Here is a 15548-nt window from a genome sequence, read left to right as displayed (position 1 = left end):
AGGCTGCAGGTCAGAGAGTTCCTAAAATTGTACTCTTATTTTCCTTCTACACATATATTCTTCTAGCCATGTGGATAGGTTAATAGTGCCAGCTGTTTCGCCAATAACTTCCAAATGTATAAACTGAAACATGCTAGAAGCTTATTTTTTATTCCCTAGGAGTTGATCCTTATTGATGGATTATGCTCTCCTAAGCAATGGCCAAGGATCCAGGCCCTTTCTAGTGATGATGCCCAGGTCAGTGTAGTTTGAAAAGCTCTATAGATGAATCCGATGTTGGCTAACAAAAAGGCCAACATATCCAGGAAAGAACATTTTATGTAAGAGATTTTGAAACATTTTCCTTACCATGAGTTCAAATTCTTTCAATATCAGTTATTCTATTACAATTTATGTCTTCAGTATAGACTCTACAAACAAAGAATGGTCTTTCTTGTCTTAAAACATGTTAATCACCCACCTCCAACATTAAATGTACATCAGGATTCTGAACAGCTTCTCAGCTTCTCAGATATTCACAACAACTTTTTCTGAGGATGGTGTTGATTTTTATAATTTGTCTTCTTGCCAGAGCAACAGGGATGATTTAGTTTTAACAACCGTTCCATAACTCATGTACATCAGGATTCTTAGTGTTCTGATTCACCTCAATAGGAATAAATATACTTTTTAATAGCTTTTGCTGACTTATTATTGACATTTGATTTATTGACAAAAATTGTTTATTGATTGAATTACATGATCTCTCTATGTATTAAGATTTCTCAGAATTTTTTTTCAGAGACTCTTGAGCAAAAACAGTTCCAGGGTCAAACCAGGCAGGAATTGCCTCTGCTAAAGCAAACTCTCACTGTAAATACAGTAAAACAGGGCTGTATCTTGCCCCATTCTTCTAAACTTGTTCCTGAACAACCTTAGACAAAATGTGCAAAAAACTTCCTGCAAATAGGATTCCAAGTGTTTCCTATGCTGATGACATGAACTGCCTTTCATATTACACTAGCAATTTCAAGAATTAGCTTAGCCTTTTCAGGAAGATGATCTAAATATTAATTGTTTTAAAACCAAAATCAACATTTTGGGCAGATGCTTTCACATAGAGGAAGGTTACATTTTATATTATATTTTATAATATTACCCAACAGGAGATTTTATTTGACAAATTGGGGGTCCATTTTTTTATTATACTTTAAGTCTAGGGTACACGTGCACAACATGCAGGTTTGTTACATATGTATACATGTGCCATGCAGCTGTGCTGCACCCATTAACTCGTCATTTACATTAGGTATGTCTCCTAATGCTATCCCTCCCTGCTACCCCCTTCCCACAATGGGACCCAGTGTGTGATGTTCCCCTTCCTGTGTCCGAGTGATCTCATTGTTCAATTCCCACCTATGAGTGAGAACATGTGGTATTTGGTTTTCTGATCTTGCCATAGTTTGCTGAGAATGATGGTTTCCAGCTGCATCCATGTCCCTATAAAGGACACGAGCTCATCCTTTTTTATGGCTGCATAGTATTTCATGGTGTATATGTGCCACATTTTCTTAATCCAGTCTGTCACTAATGGACATTTGGGTTGATTCCAAGCCTTTGCTATTGTGAATAGTGCTGCAATAAACATACGTGTGCATGTGTCTTTATAGCAGCATGACTTATAATCCTTTGGGTATGTCCCCAGTAATGGGATGGCTGGGTCAAATGGTATTTCTAGTTCTAGATCCTTGAGGAATCACCACACTGTTTTCCACAATGGTTAAACTAGTTTACAATCCCACCAACAGTGTAAAAGTGTTCCTATTTCTCCACATCCTCTCCAGCACCTGTCGTTTCCTGACTTTTTAATGATTGCCATTCTAACTGGTGTGAGATGGTATCTCATTGTGGTTTTGATTTGCATTTCCCTGATGGCCAGTGATGATGAGCATTTTTTCATGTGTCTGTTGGCTGTATGAATGTCTTCTTTTGAGAAGTGTCTGTTCATATCCTTTGCCCACTTTTTGATGGAGTTGTTTGTTTTTTTCTTGTAAATTTAATTGAGTTGTTTGTAGGTTCTGGATATTAGGCCTTTGTCAGATGAGTAGATTGCAAAAATTTTCTCCCATTCTGTAGGTTGCCTGTTCACTCTGATGGTAGTTTCTTTTTCTGTGCAGAAGCTCTTTAGTTTAATTAGATCCCATTTGTCAATTTTGGCTTTTGTTGCTGTTGCTTTTGGTGTTTTAGACATGAAGTCCTTGTCCATGCCTATGTCCTGAATGGTATTACCTATGCGTTCTTCTAGGGTTTTTATGGTTTTAGGTCTAATATTCAAGTCTCTAATCCATCTTGAATTAATTTTCATATAAGGAGTAAGGAAAGGATCGAGTTTCAGCTTTCTACTTATGGCTAGCCAATTTTCCCAGCACCATTTATTAAATAGGGAATCCTTTCCCCATTTCTTGTTTTTTCAGGTTTATCAAAGATCAGATGGCTGTAGATGTGTGGTACTATTTCTGAGGGCTCTGTTCTGTTCCATTGGTCTATATCTCTGTTTTGGTACCAGTACCATGCTGTTTTGGTTACTATAGCCTTGTAGTATGGTTTGAAGTCAGGTAGCATGATGCCTCCAGCTTTGTTCTTATGACTTAGGATTGTCTTGACAATGCAGGCTCTTTTTTGATTCCATATGAACTTTAAAGTAGTTTTTTTCAACTCTGTGAAGAAAGTCATTGGTAGCTTAATGGGGATGCCATTGAATCTATAAATAACCTTGGGCAGTATGGCCATTTTCACAATATTGATTCTTCCTATCCATGAGCATGGTATATTCTTCCATTTGTTTGTGTCCTCTTTTATTTCACTGAGCAGTGATTTGTAGTTCTCCTTGAAGAGGTCCTTTATATCCCTTGTAAGTTGAATTCCTAGGTATTTTATTCTCTTTGAAGCAATTGTGAATGGAAGTTCATTCATGATTTGGCTCTTTGTTTGTCTGTTACTGGTGTATAAGAATGCTTGTGATTTTTGCACCTTGATTTTGTATCCTGATACTTTGCTGAAGTTTCTTATCAGCTTAAGGAGATTTTGGGCTGAGACGATGGGGTTTTCTAAATAAACAATCATGTCATCTGCAAACAGGGACAATTTGACTTCTTCTTTTCCTAATTGAATACCCTTGATTTCTTTCTCTTGCCTGATTGCCCTAGCCAGAACTTCCAACACTATGTTGAATAGGAATGGTGAGAGAGGGCATCCCTGTGTTGTGCCAGTTTTCAAAAGAAATTTTTCCAGTTTTTGCCCATTTAGTATGATATTGGCTGTGGGTTTGTCATAAATAGCTCTTATTATTTTCAGATACATTCCATCAATACCGAATTTATTGAGAATTTTTAGCATGAAGGGCTGTTGAATTTTGTCAAGTTTCCGCATCTATTGAGATAATCATGTGGTTTTTGTCTTTGGTCTGTTTATATGCTGGATTACATTTATTGATTTGCGAATGTTGAACCAGCCTTGCATCCCAGGGATGAAGCCCACTCAATCATGGTGGATAAGCTTTTTGATGTGCTGCTGGATTTGGTTTGCCAGTATTTTATTGAGGATTTTTGCATCAATGTTCATCAGGGATATTGGTCTAAAATTCTCTTTTTTTGTTGTGTCTCTGTCAGGCTTTGGTATCAGGATGATGTTGGCCTCATAAAATGAGTTAGGGAGGATTCCCTCTTTTTCTATTTGATTGGAATAGTTTCAGAAGAAATGGTACCAACTCCTCCTTGTACCTCTGGTAGAATTTGGCTGTGAATCTGTCTGGTCCTGGACTTCTTTTGGTTGGTAGGCTATTAATTATTGCCTCACTTTCAGAGCCTGCTATTGGTCTATTCAGGGATTCAACTTCTTCGTGGTTTAGTCCTGGGAGAGTGTAAGTGTCCAGGAAACTATCCATTTCTTCTAGGTTTTCTAGTTTATTTGCATAGAGGTGTTTATAATATTCTCTCATGGTAGTTTGTATTTCTGTGGGGTCAGTGGTGGGAGTCCATTTGATTAGTATCTTGTGAGACTTGGGTTCAACGCTGTTCAAAATTGTTTTTGTTTGGGCAGGTCGAAGTTCCATAGTTGTAAAAGTGGTAACTTCCGTTTTCAAAATCTTCTAGGCCACTGCCATTTTATCCATATTTTATAGAGTGATATTCAGTTCAATACACTGTGAGACATTTGATCAGCATTGGAGCTTGGAAAAAAGCTTGCATCCAAATCGTGGGTACTTTATTTCAGATCCGCAATTGTAGGGAAAGAAAGAAAGATCAGACTGTTACTGTGTCTATGTAGAAAAGAAAGACATAAGAAATTCCATTTTGACCTGTACCTTGAACAATTGCTTTGCTGAGATGCTGTTAATTTGTAACTTTGCCCCAGCCACTTTGCCCCAACTTTGAGCTCACAAAAACATGTGTTATATAATCAAGGTTTAAGTGATTTAGGGATGTGCAGGATGTGCCTTGTTGACAAAATGTTTATAAGCAGTATGCTTGGTAAAAGTCGTCACCATTCTCTAGTCTTAGTAAACCAGGGGCACAATGCACTGCGAAAAGTCACAGGGACCTCTGCCTTGGAAAGCTGGGTATTGTCCAAAGTTTTTCCCCGTGTTATAGTCTGAAATGTGGCCTCATGGGATGAGAAAGACCTGACTGTCCCCCAGTCCGATACCCATAAAGAGTCTGTGCTGAGGTGGATTAGTAAAAGAGGAAAGCCTCTTGCAGTTGAGATAGAGGAAGGCCACCGTCTCCTGCCTGTCCATGGGAACTGAATGTCTCGGTATAAAACCCGATTGTACATTTTTTCAATTCTGAGATGGGAGAAAAATCACCCTATGGTGGGAGGCAAGACATGTAGGCAGCATTGCTGCCTTGTTATTCTTTACTCCACTGAGATGTTGGGGTGGAGAGAAACATAAATCTGGCCTACGTGCACATCCAGGCATAGTACCTTCCCTTGAACTTAATTATGACATAGATTCTTTTGCTCACATGTTTTCTTGCTGACCTTCTCCCTATTACCATCCTGCTCTCCTACCGCATCCCTCCTGCTGAGATAGTGAAAATAATAATCAATAAAAACTGAGGGAACTCAAAGGCCGGTGCCGGTGCAGGTCCTTGGTATGCTGAGTGCCAGTCTCCTGGACCCACTGTTGTTCCTCTATACTTTGTCTCTGTGTCTTATTTCTTTTCTCAGTCTTTCATCCCGCCTGACGAGATATACCCACAGGTGTGGAGGGGCAGGCCACCCCTTCATGCAATGAATTAAGACGGTACATAAGACCCAGCAATGGACCTTGTAAAGCAGCATCTTTGTTCTTTCTACTCCAGCTGTCCAAAGCCAAGCAATGAATGTTCTTTGAATCAATATCATAGAATGCTGACTCTTCAGGAATCATTAGTTTCTACAGTACTAATCATCATCTAATATCAACTCTTTTTGACAGCGTAGCTGGGATAACTGATCCTTAAGAGAGATGGCGAGGGACAAGTTAAGCAGTCATCTTGTAAACTTCTTTGAACTTTATGTATTAAAGCCAAACCATCAAAAAGGAGCATACTTAGATCATATCACCATGCCTTGCCCTTCGTTTGAATTTCTTTTAAAAGATAAAAATGTAACCTTCTATCCTCAGCTTTCACAAAGATCTGAAATAAAAAAATAACCATTTGGAGAGGTTTGTTGTGGTGATTTTTTTTTGTTAAATAGCTTTAGAGAATGTGTCCACTACACGGCTCATAGTCTCTTACATAAATATCCTTAAGACAAAGCCTTCTTGGGAACTAGCTGTTCATCCATCCTTCAATGAAACCATGCTGTTATTAAATTCATTTTAATAGAATATTTACTTGACTTTCAGGACATTTAGATTTTAGTCAATTTTTGTTATTTCCTTAGTTAAGTTCTTCATCATTATTTTATTTCTTTTTACATTTCTCCAGTTTTTTGATTTGATATTTTTGCTTATATGTTACTAGTTCAAATGTTTAATTTTATAATTTTTTTTGTTTTTATGTTATATATTACTCATTGTTTTAACAAATATTTTTGAGGTCCTTCTATGTTCCAGGCACAGCGCTATCCTTAGGGGTGGTTAGCAATTAGGAAAATATAAGATAGTCTTTGGGTCTTGAATAGTTAAGAAGTTTACAATCTTTGTCTTTATTGTGAAGTGCACCAAACTATTTTGGAGGAATTTAAATAGAAATCTGTGCGTTTTTACTTGCATCTCTGGAACTCTGACTTGAGTCCTTGCTTCTGGCTATCCAAATCCTTCAGACCTCCTAGTCCTTCCATCCTAGGTTTGTATTTTATGTTAATATATTCACTATATACTGTTAACTAAATGTGTTGAATGAGGATAAGCTGCCAGGGGACTTCAGAAATTTCCCTCTGCTGTTGTCAAAAGTCTTTCTATTAGCCTCATCCTCATTGGTCAGCACTTCAAATAGTTTGGATGATGACATTTTCTATTACAACTCTGAAACCATAGAGGAAAATTACACTTAATGGTTTAGTGACTCATGGAAAAGAATACCTGATTATCTTTCCAAAGACCTTATTTCTTTCTTTCTTTCTTTCTTTCTTTCTTTTTTTGTAGGTCAAGAAGACAACTACTGATTTTTATTGATGAGTTGGATTTTGCCAACTCTGTTATATTCTCTGGTAATTATCATGACAGCATAAGAAAAGGTAGGTAATATTCTCTGTTTCTAATACATGATCAATAAGATAATTAATTACCTGCAAGAAAGTTGAGAAGATGTGTCATGTTAGTGTTTTAGTACAGGGAATTAAGCATTATACCAGGAAAAGGAGAAAAATTCAACTAACATAAGCAGTGAAAGAAAGAAACTTGTTTTATAGAAAGAGAAACATTTCAAATCATCTTATAGTTATTTTTTTGGTCATCCATTCAGTGCTCCTTGGAGACCTGCTAGAGCATTTTGCTGAATTATTCATTAATTTACTGTTGAAGGTGCAGCTAGACTTTGGATTTTGTAGCTAGATCAGAGTACTATGCTAATGATTTGGATAGGAGTATGCTGAGAGCTGAATATGTCTTAGACATGTGAGAAATCACCATGAAATGTGCCTAAGAAATGATTTAGTATAGCATGTAGCAGTTCTTTCTAGGATTCTATAAGGCTGCTTATTTTTGGAAATACAAAAGAGACTCTATGCTACCTTTATTAGTCAAGATAGTAAGGCCATTTTGAATATTTGAGATGAGGGATTTTTAAGTAGGGACTAGACTGCACATAACTGTTGGGGGCCTGGGAAGTGAAGTTTTGCAAGGGAAGGTCAGAGGAGTCACTAACCAGTCTTTCTGGTATACTAGCATGAGTAGACAAGTTAGAATTTGCAGGGAAATTTGCAAAACAAAGCGTATCTGGTTGCTAAAGTGAGACTGTGAAGGGACAGCTCACGGAATGGTCCATAGGAAGCAGCCGCCTCTATAATTACTTCCTCCATGCGGCCAAATGTTAGGTGGCCAGCAGAACCAGTGATTGGGAAGACAAGCTGGTTATAGAGGGGAAAAGAGTTGAGATCTAGCAGAAACTTCTGCATATGCCCATAATAGTGTCTTACCACAAAGACTTCTGAAAGTTCCACTTCACCTCTGCCTTCCGACCTTGTGCAAATTCCTCTTTGGCAAACTCTAACTGAGAAATATACAAAGAAGATAAGTCTGGGAAATGCAGTTCCCAGTTTAATGAAGTTGATGCAGCAAGATCCAACAAACTCTTTCAGCCATAATGGTGCTCTCATCTTTGTCCAGAGGATGGAATATAATGGAAAGAGTTCCAGTATTCACTTCTACTACACTTGAAGCTCCACAAGGAGATGTTCGGGTATACCTATTTCATAACAGTTAACCCCTAACAAACAGCTATTATAATGACTGACTCAGAGTAGTTGCATAAGTACATGTTGAATGAAAATAATTGACTCTAATTCAGAAGTCCTGAGTTCAGTTCTGTTTCTGCCATTGTGTCAGGTCTGTTGGCTCTCAGTTTGGTGCTTGACCTCTAAATCCTCCTTTGTATTGCATGTATGGAAGTCTGAAAGCCATATTTCCTGGAAACCTTTGATACAGCCAGTGGGAGAGCTTGTATAAGATCATAAGGTAGGAGGAAAAGATAAGCTATTTCTGTTTTTGTTTATTCCTGCTTCTGGCTTCAACAGCTACAGGAGCAGTAGCCAGTGACTGTGGGCTCTTGCAGTGAAATAAACTAGTCCAGAAGTTTTAGCAGAACGGCCAGCTCCACGTTTCCCGTCAGGAGGCACATGGCTCCCATATTTCTGTTTAGTGCTGCAGTGTTCATGGACTCTGGAAAGCACCACTTTTTCTTATGTTCCTCAAACCCTAGGGATGGTAGTTTTTTCCTGTCATTACTGATCACCTTCTTCTTTCTTCTCCATTAGCCCTTTCAATACTTTAGTAACCAATTCCTTGCATTAAATAAACTTAAATTGAAGTAATGAGTGTGGTTGCTGTTTCTCTGGCTGGATCCACATTGAGGCAACGTTCTACTAGCTTTAGAATCTTCAGCATTTAACTCTCAGTTACCTGAGCTGGAAAATGATGGTAATACTTTCCATGCCATTGCAAAAGCCCAAAGCAGCATTATTGATAAAGGTGCCCTGAATATTATAAACTATTTTGCATGGATAAATTATTATCAGGTAACACAATTTTTCTGGAGGGAGAGTAGTACAGTGTCTGAATGCGTGGGCTCTGCCTAGGTTCATATTCATTTCAGCTACTGACCAACTGAGAACGTTTGGGTAAAGAGCATACTTCTTCAAGCCCGAGTTTTCTTATGTGTAAAAGGTAATAATAGCACTTATTTCATCAAATAGGTGATACTAAAAGAGATGTCTCATGAGATGTCTCATGTAAAGTGATCAACTTAGTGTCTGACATATTGTAAGTGCCTATCATTATTATTATTCTTATTATTCTATGTAATTGGAGTGGGTATTGACTAGTGTACCCAGAGGGAGAGCTGTAAGATGGATCTAAGGGAAAACTAGTAGAGAATTTGAGCAAACAATATAGAATAGGTTAACTTAAAACCAATTTACTCATGTAATCTAACAGACAAAACAGAAATGAATCAACTTGTATGATTTCAAGAAAAAGAAGTGAAAGCCATCTCTTCAAATCTTAAAATGTCAAAACATTGATTTGTGTTTACCTTTAAGAACATTTATAATTTATTCATCATTAAGAATGTAGTGTGCTCACAGCCAATATCATACTGAATGGGCAAAAACTGGAAGCATTCCCTTTGAAAGCCAGCACAAGACAAGGATGCCCTCTCTCACCACTCCTACACAACATAGTATTGGAAGTTCTGGCCAGGGCAATCAGGCAAGAGAAACAAATAAAGGGTATTCAATTAAGAAATGAGGAAGTCAAATTGTCTCTGTTTGCAGATGACATGATTGTATATTTAGAAAACCCCATCGTCTCAGCCCAAAATCTCCTTAAGCTGATAAGAAACTTCAGCAAAGTATCAGGATACAAAATCAATGTATGAAAATCACAAGCATTCCTATACATCAGGAACAGACAAACAGAGAGTCAAATCATGAGTTCACTCCCATTCACAATTACTACAAAGAGAATAAAATATCTAGGAATCCAACTTTCAAGAGATGTGAAGGACCTCTTCAAGAGAACTACAAACCATTGCTCAACGAAATAAAAGAGGACACAAACAAATGGAAGAACATGCTCATGGATAGGAAGAATCAATATTGTGAAAACAGCCATAATGCCCAAGGTAATTTATAGGTTTAATGATATCCCAATCAAGCTACCAATGACTTTCTTTACAGAATTGGAAAAAGCTACTTTAAATTTCATATGGAACCAAAAAAGAGCCCTCATAGCCAAGACAATCCTAAGCAAAAAGAATAAAGCTGGAGGCATCATGCTGTCTGACTTCAAACTATACTACAAGGCTACAGTAACCAAAACGGCATGGTACTGGTACCAAAACAGAGATATAGACCAATGAAACAGAACAGAGGTCTCAGAAATAACATCACACATCTACAATCATCTGATCTTTGACAAACCTGACAAAAACAAGCAACGGGGAAAGGATTCCTTATTTAATAAATGGTGCTGGGAAAACTGGCTAGCCATATGTAGAAAGCTGAAACTGGATCCCTTCCTTATGCCTTACACAAAAGTTAATTCAAGATGGATTAAAGACTTAAATGTAAGACCTAAAACCATAAAAACCCTATAAGAAAATCTAGGCAATACCATTCAGGACATAGTCATGGGCAAAGAGTTCATGACTAAAGCACCAAAAGCAATGGCAACAAAAGCCAAAACTGACAAATGGGATCTATTTAAAATAAAGAGCTTCTGCACAGCAAAACAAACTGTCACCAGAGTGAGCAGGCAACCTACAGAATGAGAGAAAATTTTTCAATCTATCCATCTGACAAAGAGTTAATATCCAGAATCTACAATGAACTTAAACAAATTTACAAGAAAAAAACAAACAACCCCATCAAAAAGTGGGCAAAGGGTATGAACTTCTCAAAAGAAGATATTTATGCAGCCAACAGACGTATTAAAAAATGCTCATCATCACTGGTCAGCAGAGAAATCCAAATCAAAACCACAATGAGACACCATAGCATAGCAGTTGGAATGGTGACAGGAAACCACATATGCTGGAGAGGATGTGAAGAAATAGGAATGCTTTTACACTGTTGGGAGTGTAAATTAGTTCAACCATTGTGGAAAACAGTGTGGCAATTCCTCAAGGATCTAGAACTAGAAATACCATTTGACTCCACAATCCCATTGCTAGGTATATACCCAAAGTATTATAAATCACACTACTATAAAGACACATGCACATGTATGTTTATTGTGGCACAATTCACAATAGCAAAGATTTGGAACCAACCAATATGTCCATCAATAATAGATTGGATAAAGAAAATATGGCACATATACACCATGGAATACTATACAGCCATAAAAAGGATGAGTTCTTGTCCTTTGCAGGGACATGGATGAAGCTGGAAAACATCATTCTCAGCAAAATATCACATGAACAGAAAACCAAACACCGCATGTTCTCACTCATAAGTGGGAGTTGAACAATGAGAACACATGACACGGGGGGTGGGGGGAGCATCACACACCAGGGCCTGTTAGGAGTGGTGCACTGGGGGAGGGATAGCATTAGGAGAAATACCTGATGTAAATGATGAGCTGATGGGTACGTCTAACCACCATGGCACATGTATACCTATGTAACAAACCTGCACGTTGTGCACATGTACCCTAGAACTTAAAGTATAATAATTTAAAAAAAGAACCTAGTGTGTTCATTGTATATCAATTTAAAAATACACAAACATAAAAAGAAAAGAATAAAATATTCTAACTCTGATACCTGAATATGACTATGTTAATACCTTGTTATAAGTCATTCTGCTCTAAACACTGTTTAGTGGTAGACACACATATAAGACAGCTATATTTTTCAGCAACTTTTGTCTTGAGTATTTATGAAATGTTTGTTTCTTTAAAAATGCATGCATAATCAAGAAAAATTGTTTAAGTGCCCACTGAGGACACAGCTCTTACCTACCACCCTGTCCTCAGATTAGGGCCATCTTTTTAACCACGTTGTTCAACTAGAATTTTAAAAAATTAGCATCTTTGTTGAAATTTAAACCATTGATGCCACATCTCTTCTGAGGCAGGGATGGCTGGCAGGGATGTCTACTGTCCACTAAAGACTCCTGCTCCCAGTGTTAGCAAGAGGTTGCTGCCCAGGCCAGGACTACATTTCTCAGCCCCTCTTCCATCCAAGGTAGAACCCCTTGTATAACTGGTTTTTGTTAATGTAAGATAAATGGAAGTGATGTCTATTGCTTTTGTCCCAACATAATTGAGGAATGAGTTTGCTTACTCTATCTGTTCTTTTCTGTCTGGACCCTAAGGGATGGTGGAGCCATAAGATGAAAAAGTGCCTAGATCTCTGAATCATCACATGGAGGACATCCTTTTTTTAGACATGAGTTAGACTTATAATAGCAAGAAATAAATTTCTATTGGGTTAAGCCACTGAAATTAGCATTATCTTAATCACATATCCAACCCCACATTGAATGTTCCCTTTTTATCTGCCTCCTTCTTCTCAATCTCACTCTTGTATAAGTTCATCTTTGTATTTTCCACAGCCTTTAACATGCAGTGTCTTGAATATAGCAGGCACTTAATTAATGTTCATTAAAATTAGACATGGTTCCTGGCCTGACATGAATTCTTAAAATGAGTATAAAAATAATTTAAGGCAGCATATTGAAGAATGCAATATTCTTACGATGTAGTGTAGACCAAGTAAATAAACACTTTTATTATAACTAGAGAAAGAATCATATAAAAGTAAACTGAAATAGAAGATTTATTCTCTATTTCCAGAGGCACTTAAAACAGAAGATTGAGAAAGATTGCATTTTCTTTCCTTTCTTTTCTTGTGATAAGGCACTTCTTAAAATTGAGATTGCTTTCTTTTTAAATTATTTTTCTTGCTGATCCTTTTCTTTCTTGCATTTCTCCAAACTTTTTATGCTCTTTTAAATAGTAGACCAGAGAGCTCTCTTCAACTAACCCAAGCACATGCAACAGGCTTCTTTCCAAGTGTTTGCTCCTGTGTTTAATAGGTAAATGACAGTCGTGACTATTTCAAACCCTGGGGAAAGCAGTTTCACACCTGACCTACATGTAACTGTTGTTAACCTGGTGGACCTGTTGGCATCACTCACATCACTCCAAGCAGGCATATTCCTTATGAACATGCAAAGATTCTCATAAAAGATCCCATCTAACCAAACCTTGCTTCAGATCTCAGCATGGAGCTTCTGTGAGAATCAATCCCAATTTTGAAACTGACCTTGAACAATAGGAGGAACTGTGAATTCTATTTTACTTTCTTTACATAATATTTAATAGCTTTTAGTTCTAATACTTCATATTTCATTCAGTACAATCAGACCTCCATATCTATGGATTCTGCATCAGTGGATTCAACCAAACTTGAATTGAGAATATTAAAAGGATAGTTGCCTCTGTACTGAACATAGGCAGTTTGTTATTATTTACTAAATAATACACTCTAACAACGATTAAGGTGGCATTTACATTGTATTAGGTATTATAAGTTATCTGGGGAGGATGTGCATAGGTTCTATTCAAATACTACACCATTTTACATAAGACATGAGCATCCATGGATTTTGGTATTCACATGGGTTCTAGAACCATGGATACTGAAGGAAGACTGTAATGACTGTAATCAAGTAAAACATTTGTTTTTCCTTCTGAAGAAACTCCAAACAATTACTGAATTGGACTGATGACATAAAGAGTATTGCTAGAAAGCATGATTAATTTCTGTGACTTCATACAATGTTTTAATAGGTGATAGTCATCTAAACAGCACTATAAAAATTTAGATCTAGGGTAATACTGAGACTTTTGCCTGCCTAATCAAGTTTGAAAGAATCAAAAAAATTTGGAAATTACAGTCCCCAAACATGTATTCTGTAAAAATTGTAGTTTTCTTTTGTGTATCTTTGCCTATCTAATGGTTTAGCTAAGGTGAAGAAAAGTTTAAGATATTATCACCAGCTGTGCAGCTAAATGCTTAAGTCAGAAAGACAATGGCTGGCTCCTGTGTGTGGGGAACTTTGAGCAGTTGTATTGAGCTAGGAAGACAGTATTTCAAATAATGTGTCTGATAGTTTTATAATAATTGACTTTCTTGAGTCCTGACAGTGTGTGTATATTTGTCTTGCAGGGTATGAATCATGCCTTCTTCAATTCTCTGTCTTCACTGCTTTTTAGCAAACTCAGAAAATAGAAGTGGTGGCTGGGCGCAGTGGCTCACGCCTGTAATCCCAGCACTTTGGGAAGCCAAGGCAGCCGGATCACGAGGTCAGGAGATCAAGACCATCTGGCTAACACAGTGAAACTCCGTCTCTACTAAAAATACGAAAAAGTAGCCAGGCGTCGTGGCGGGTGCCTGTAGTCCCAGCTACTTGGGAGGCTGAGGCAGGAGAATGGCATGAACCTGGGAGGGGGAGCTTGCAGTGAGCCGAGATCGTGCCACTGCACTACAGCCTGGGCAATAGAGCTAGACTCCATCTCAAAAATAAATAAATAAATAAATAAAATAAAAAATTAAAAAAAGAAAATAGTGGTGTCCCATAAATGTCTGTTAAGTAACGAACTTGGATTCAGAAATTTGGGGTTTAGTTTCTTGCCTACTGCTCATCATCTGTGTACATTCTTTCATTTATTCATTCTTTTGTTTTTCCTTTCATTTTACCAATGTATACAGAGTTCATATCTTATGTCAGACATTGTGTAAAATGCTGGGAATAAAGAGATGAATGTCAAACATTGTGTGAAATGCTGGGAATAAAGAGATGAATGAGAAATTGTTATTGGTGCTCACTCAGCATCTCAATGGAGGGATAAGTTTAATGTCATGCGATATAAATTTATGGAGTGAGCACAGAAGGAGGCACTTTGGAGAAGGCAAGGAAGGAACAATCAGGAACAGTCTCTTTTAGGAGGTGGGATACTTAAACTGAGTCTGGAAAAATGTGTAGGAGTCTATCAAGTGGACAAGAGTTTCAGAGGAAAGGTGTTTTATGAAGAAACCACCTATGCAAAGGAATGGGGTATGGTACACTGGCGTGATGTGGTGAAAGGCAGGTGTACAGCCACAACAAGAGTGTCTCTGGGAAAGTTGATGGAGTTAGATTGTGAATTGCCTTTTATGTCATGCTAAATTGCCTTTTATGTCATCTTTCATTTACCTAAAGATGGTAAATGAAACAATTTAAAGTGTGTGTGTGGTCATATGGAATTTGTGTTAACCTGGCAAGACTTTTTAAAAAAAATCTGCAAAATGTGGAAAGTATGAGTTACCTCTAAAGATAACTGTGAAAATTTGATGGAATGCTAGGCTTGAGAGTATCTTTTAATATGTGACAGAAATGTTAACCACTGTTGTTAATGCTAACAGCTCACATTTATTATGTACTTATTTATTTAAGTACTCTATGGGGATTAAGTAATTTAATTCAATCAACAATCCAATTAACCATGAGAATGTAAGTGGGACACTTGCTATGAGTTGTTTCCCTAGTAGCAATGCTGGATTTTGACTTCATTCTCATTTAAAAACCATTTCCATTGAAGATGGTTCTAGAAGGCCTCGAAGCGAATCAGAGTGATGACAAAAGGGGAAAGTGATTTGTTTTTTTTTTTTTTTTTTTATCTCCAAAACCACCTACAAGTAGCTGTCAAAATAAATTCTCTGACACTTATAAATTGTTTGAAATGGTGAGCTGGGCTAAAACCACCATTTATTGGGTAAAGAAGATAAAGAAATAAGTGCTGTTAGCAAATTTCTCTCCTGTTTCAAGACAGGACACTCCCACAGTTTATGGCATATAGCTGGGAGCAGATG

Source organism: Piliocolobus tephrosceles, chromosome 5, assembly GCF_002776525.5.
Source record: "Piliocolobus tephrosceles isolate RC106 chromosome 5, ASM277652v3, whole genome shotgun sequence".
NCBI classification, from domain to species: Eukaryota; Metazoa; Chordata; class Mammalia; order Primates; family Cercopithecidae; genus Piliocolobus; species Piliocolobus tephrosceles.
Note: the sequence above shows the minus strand (reverse complement) of the source record.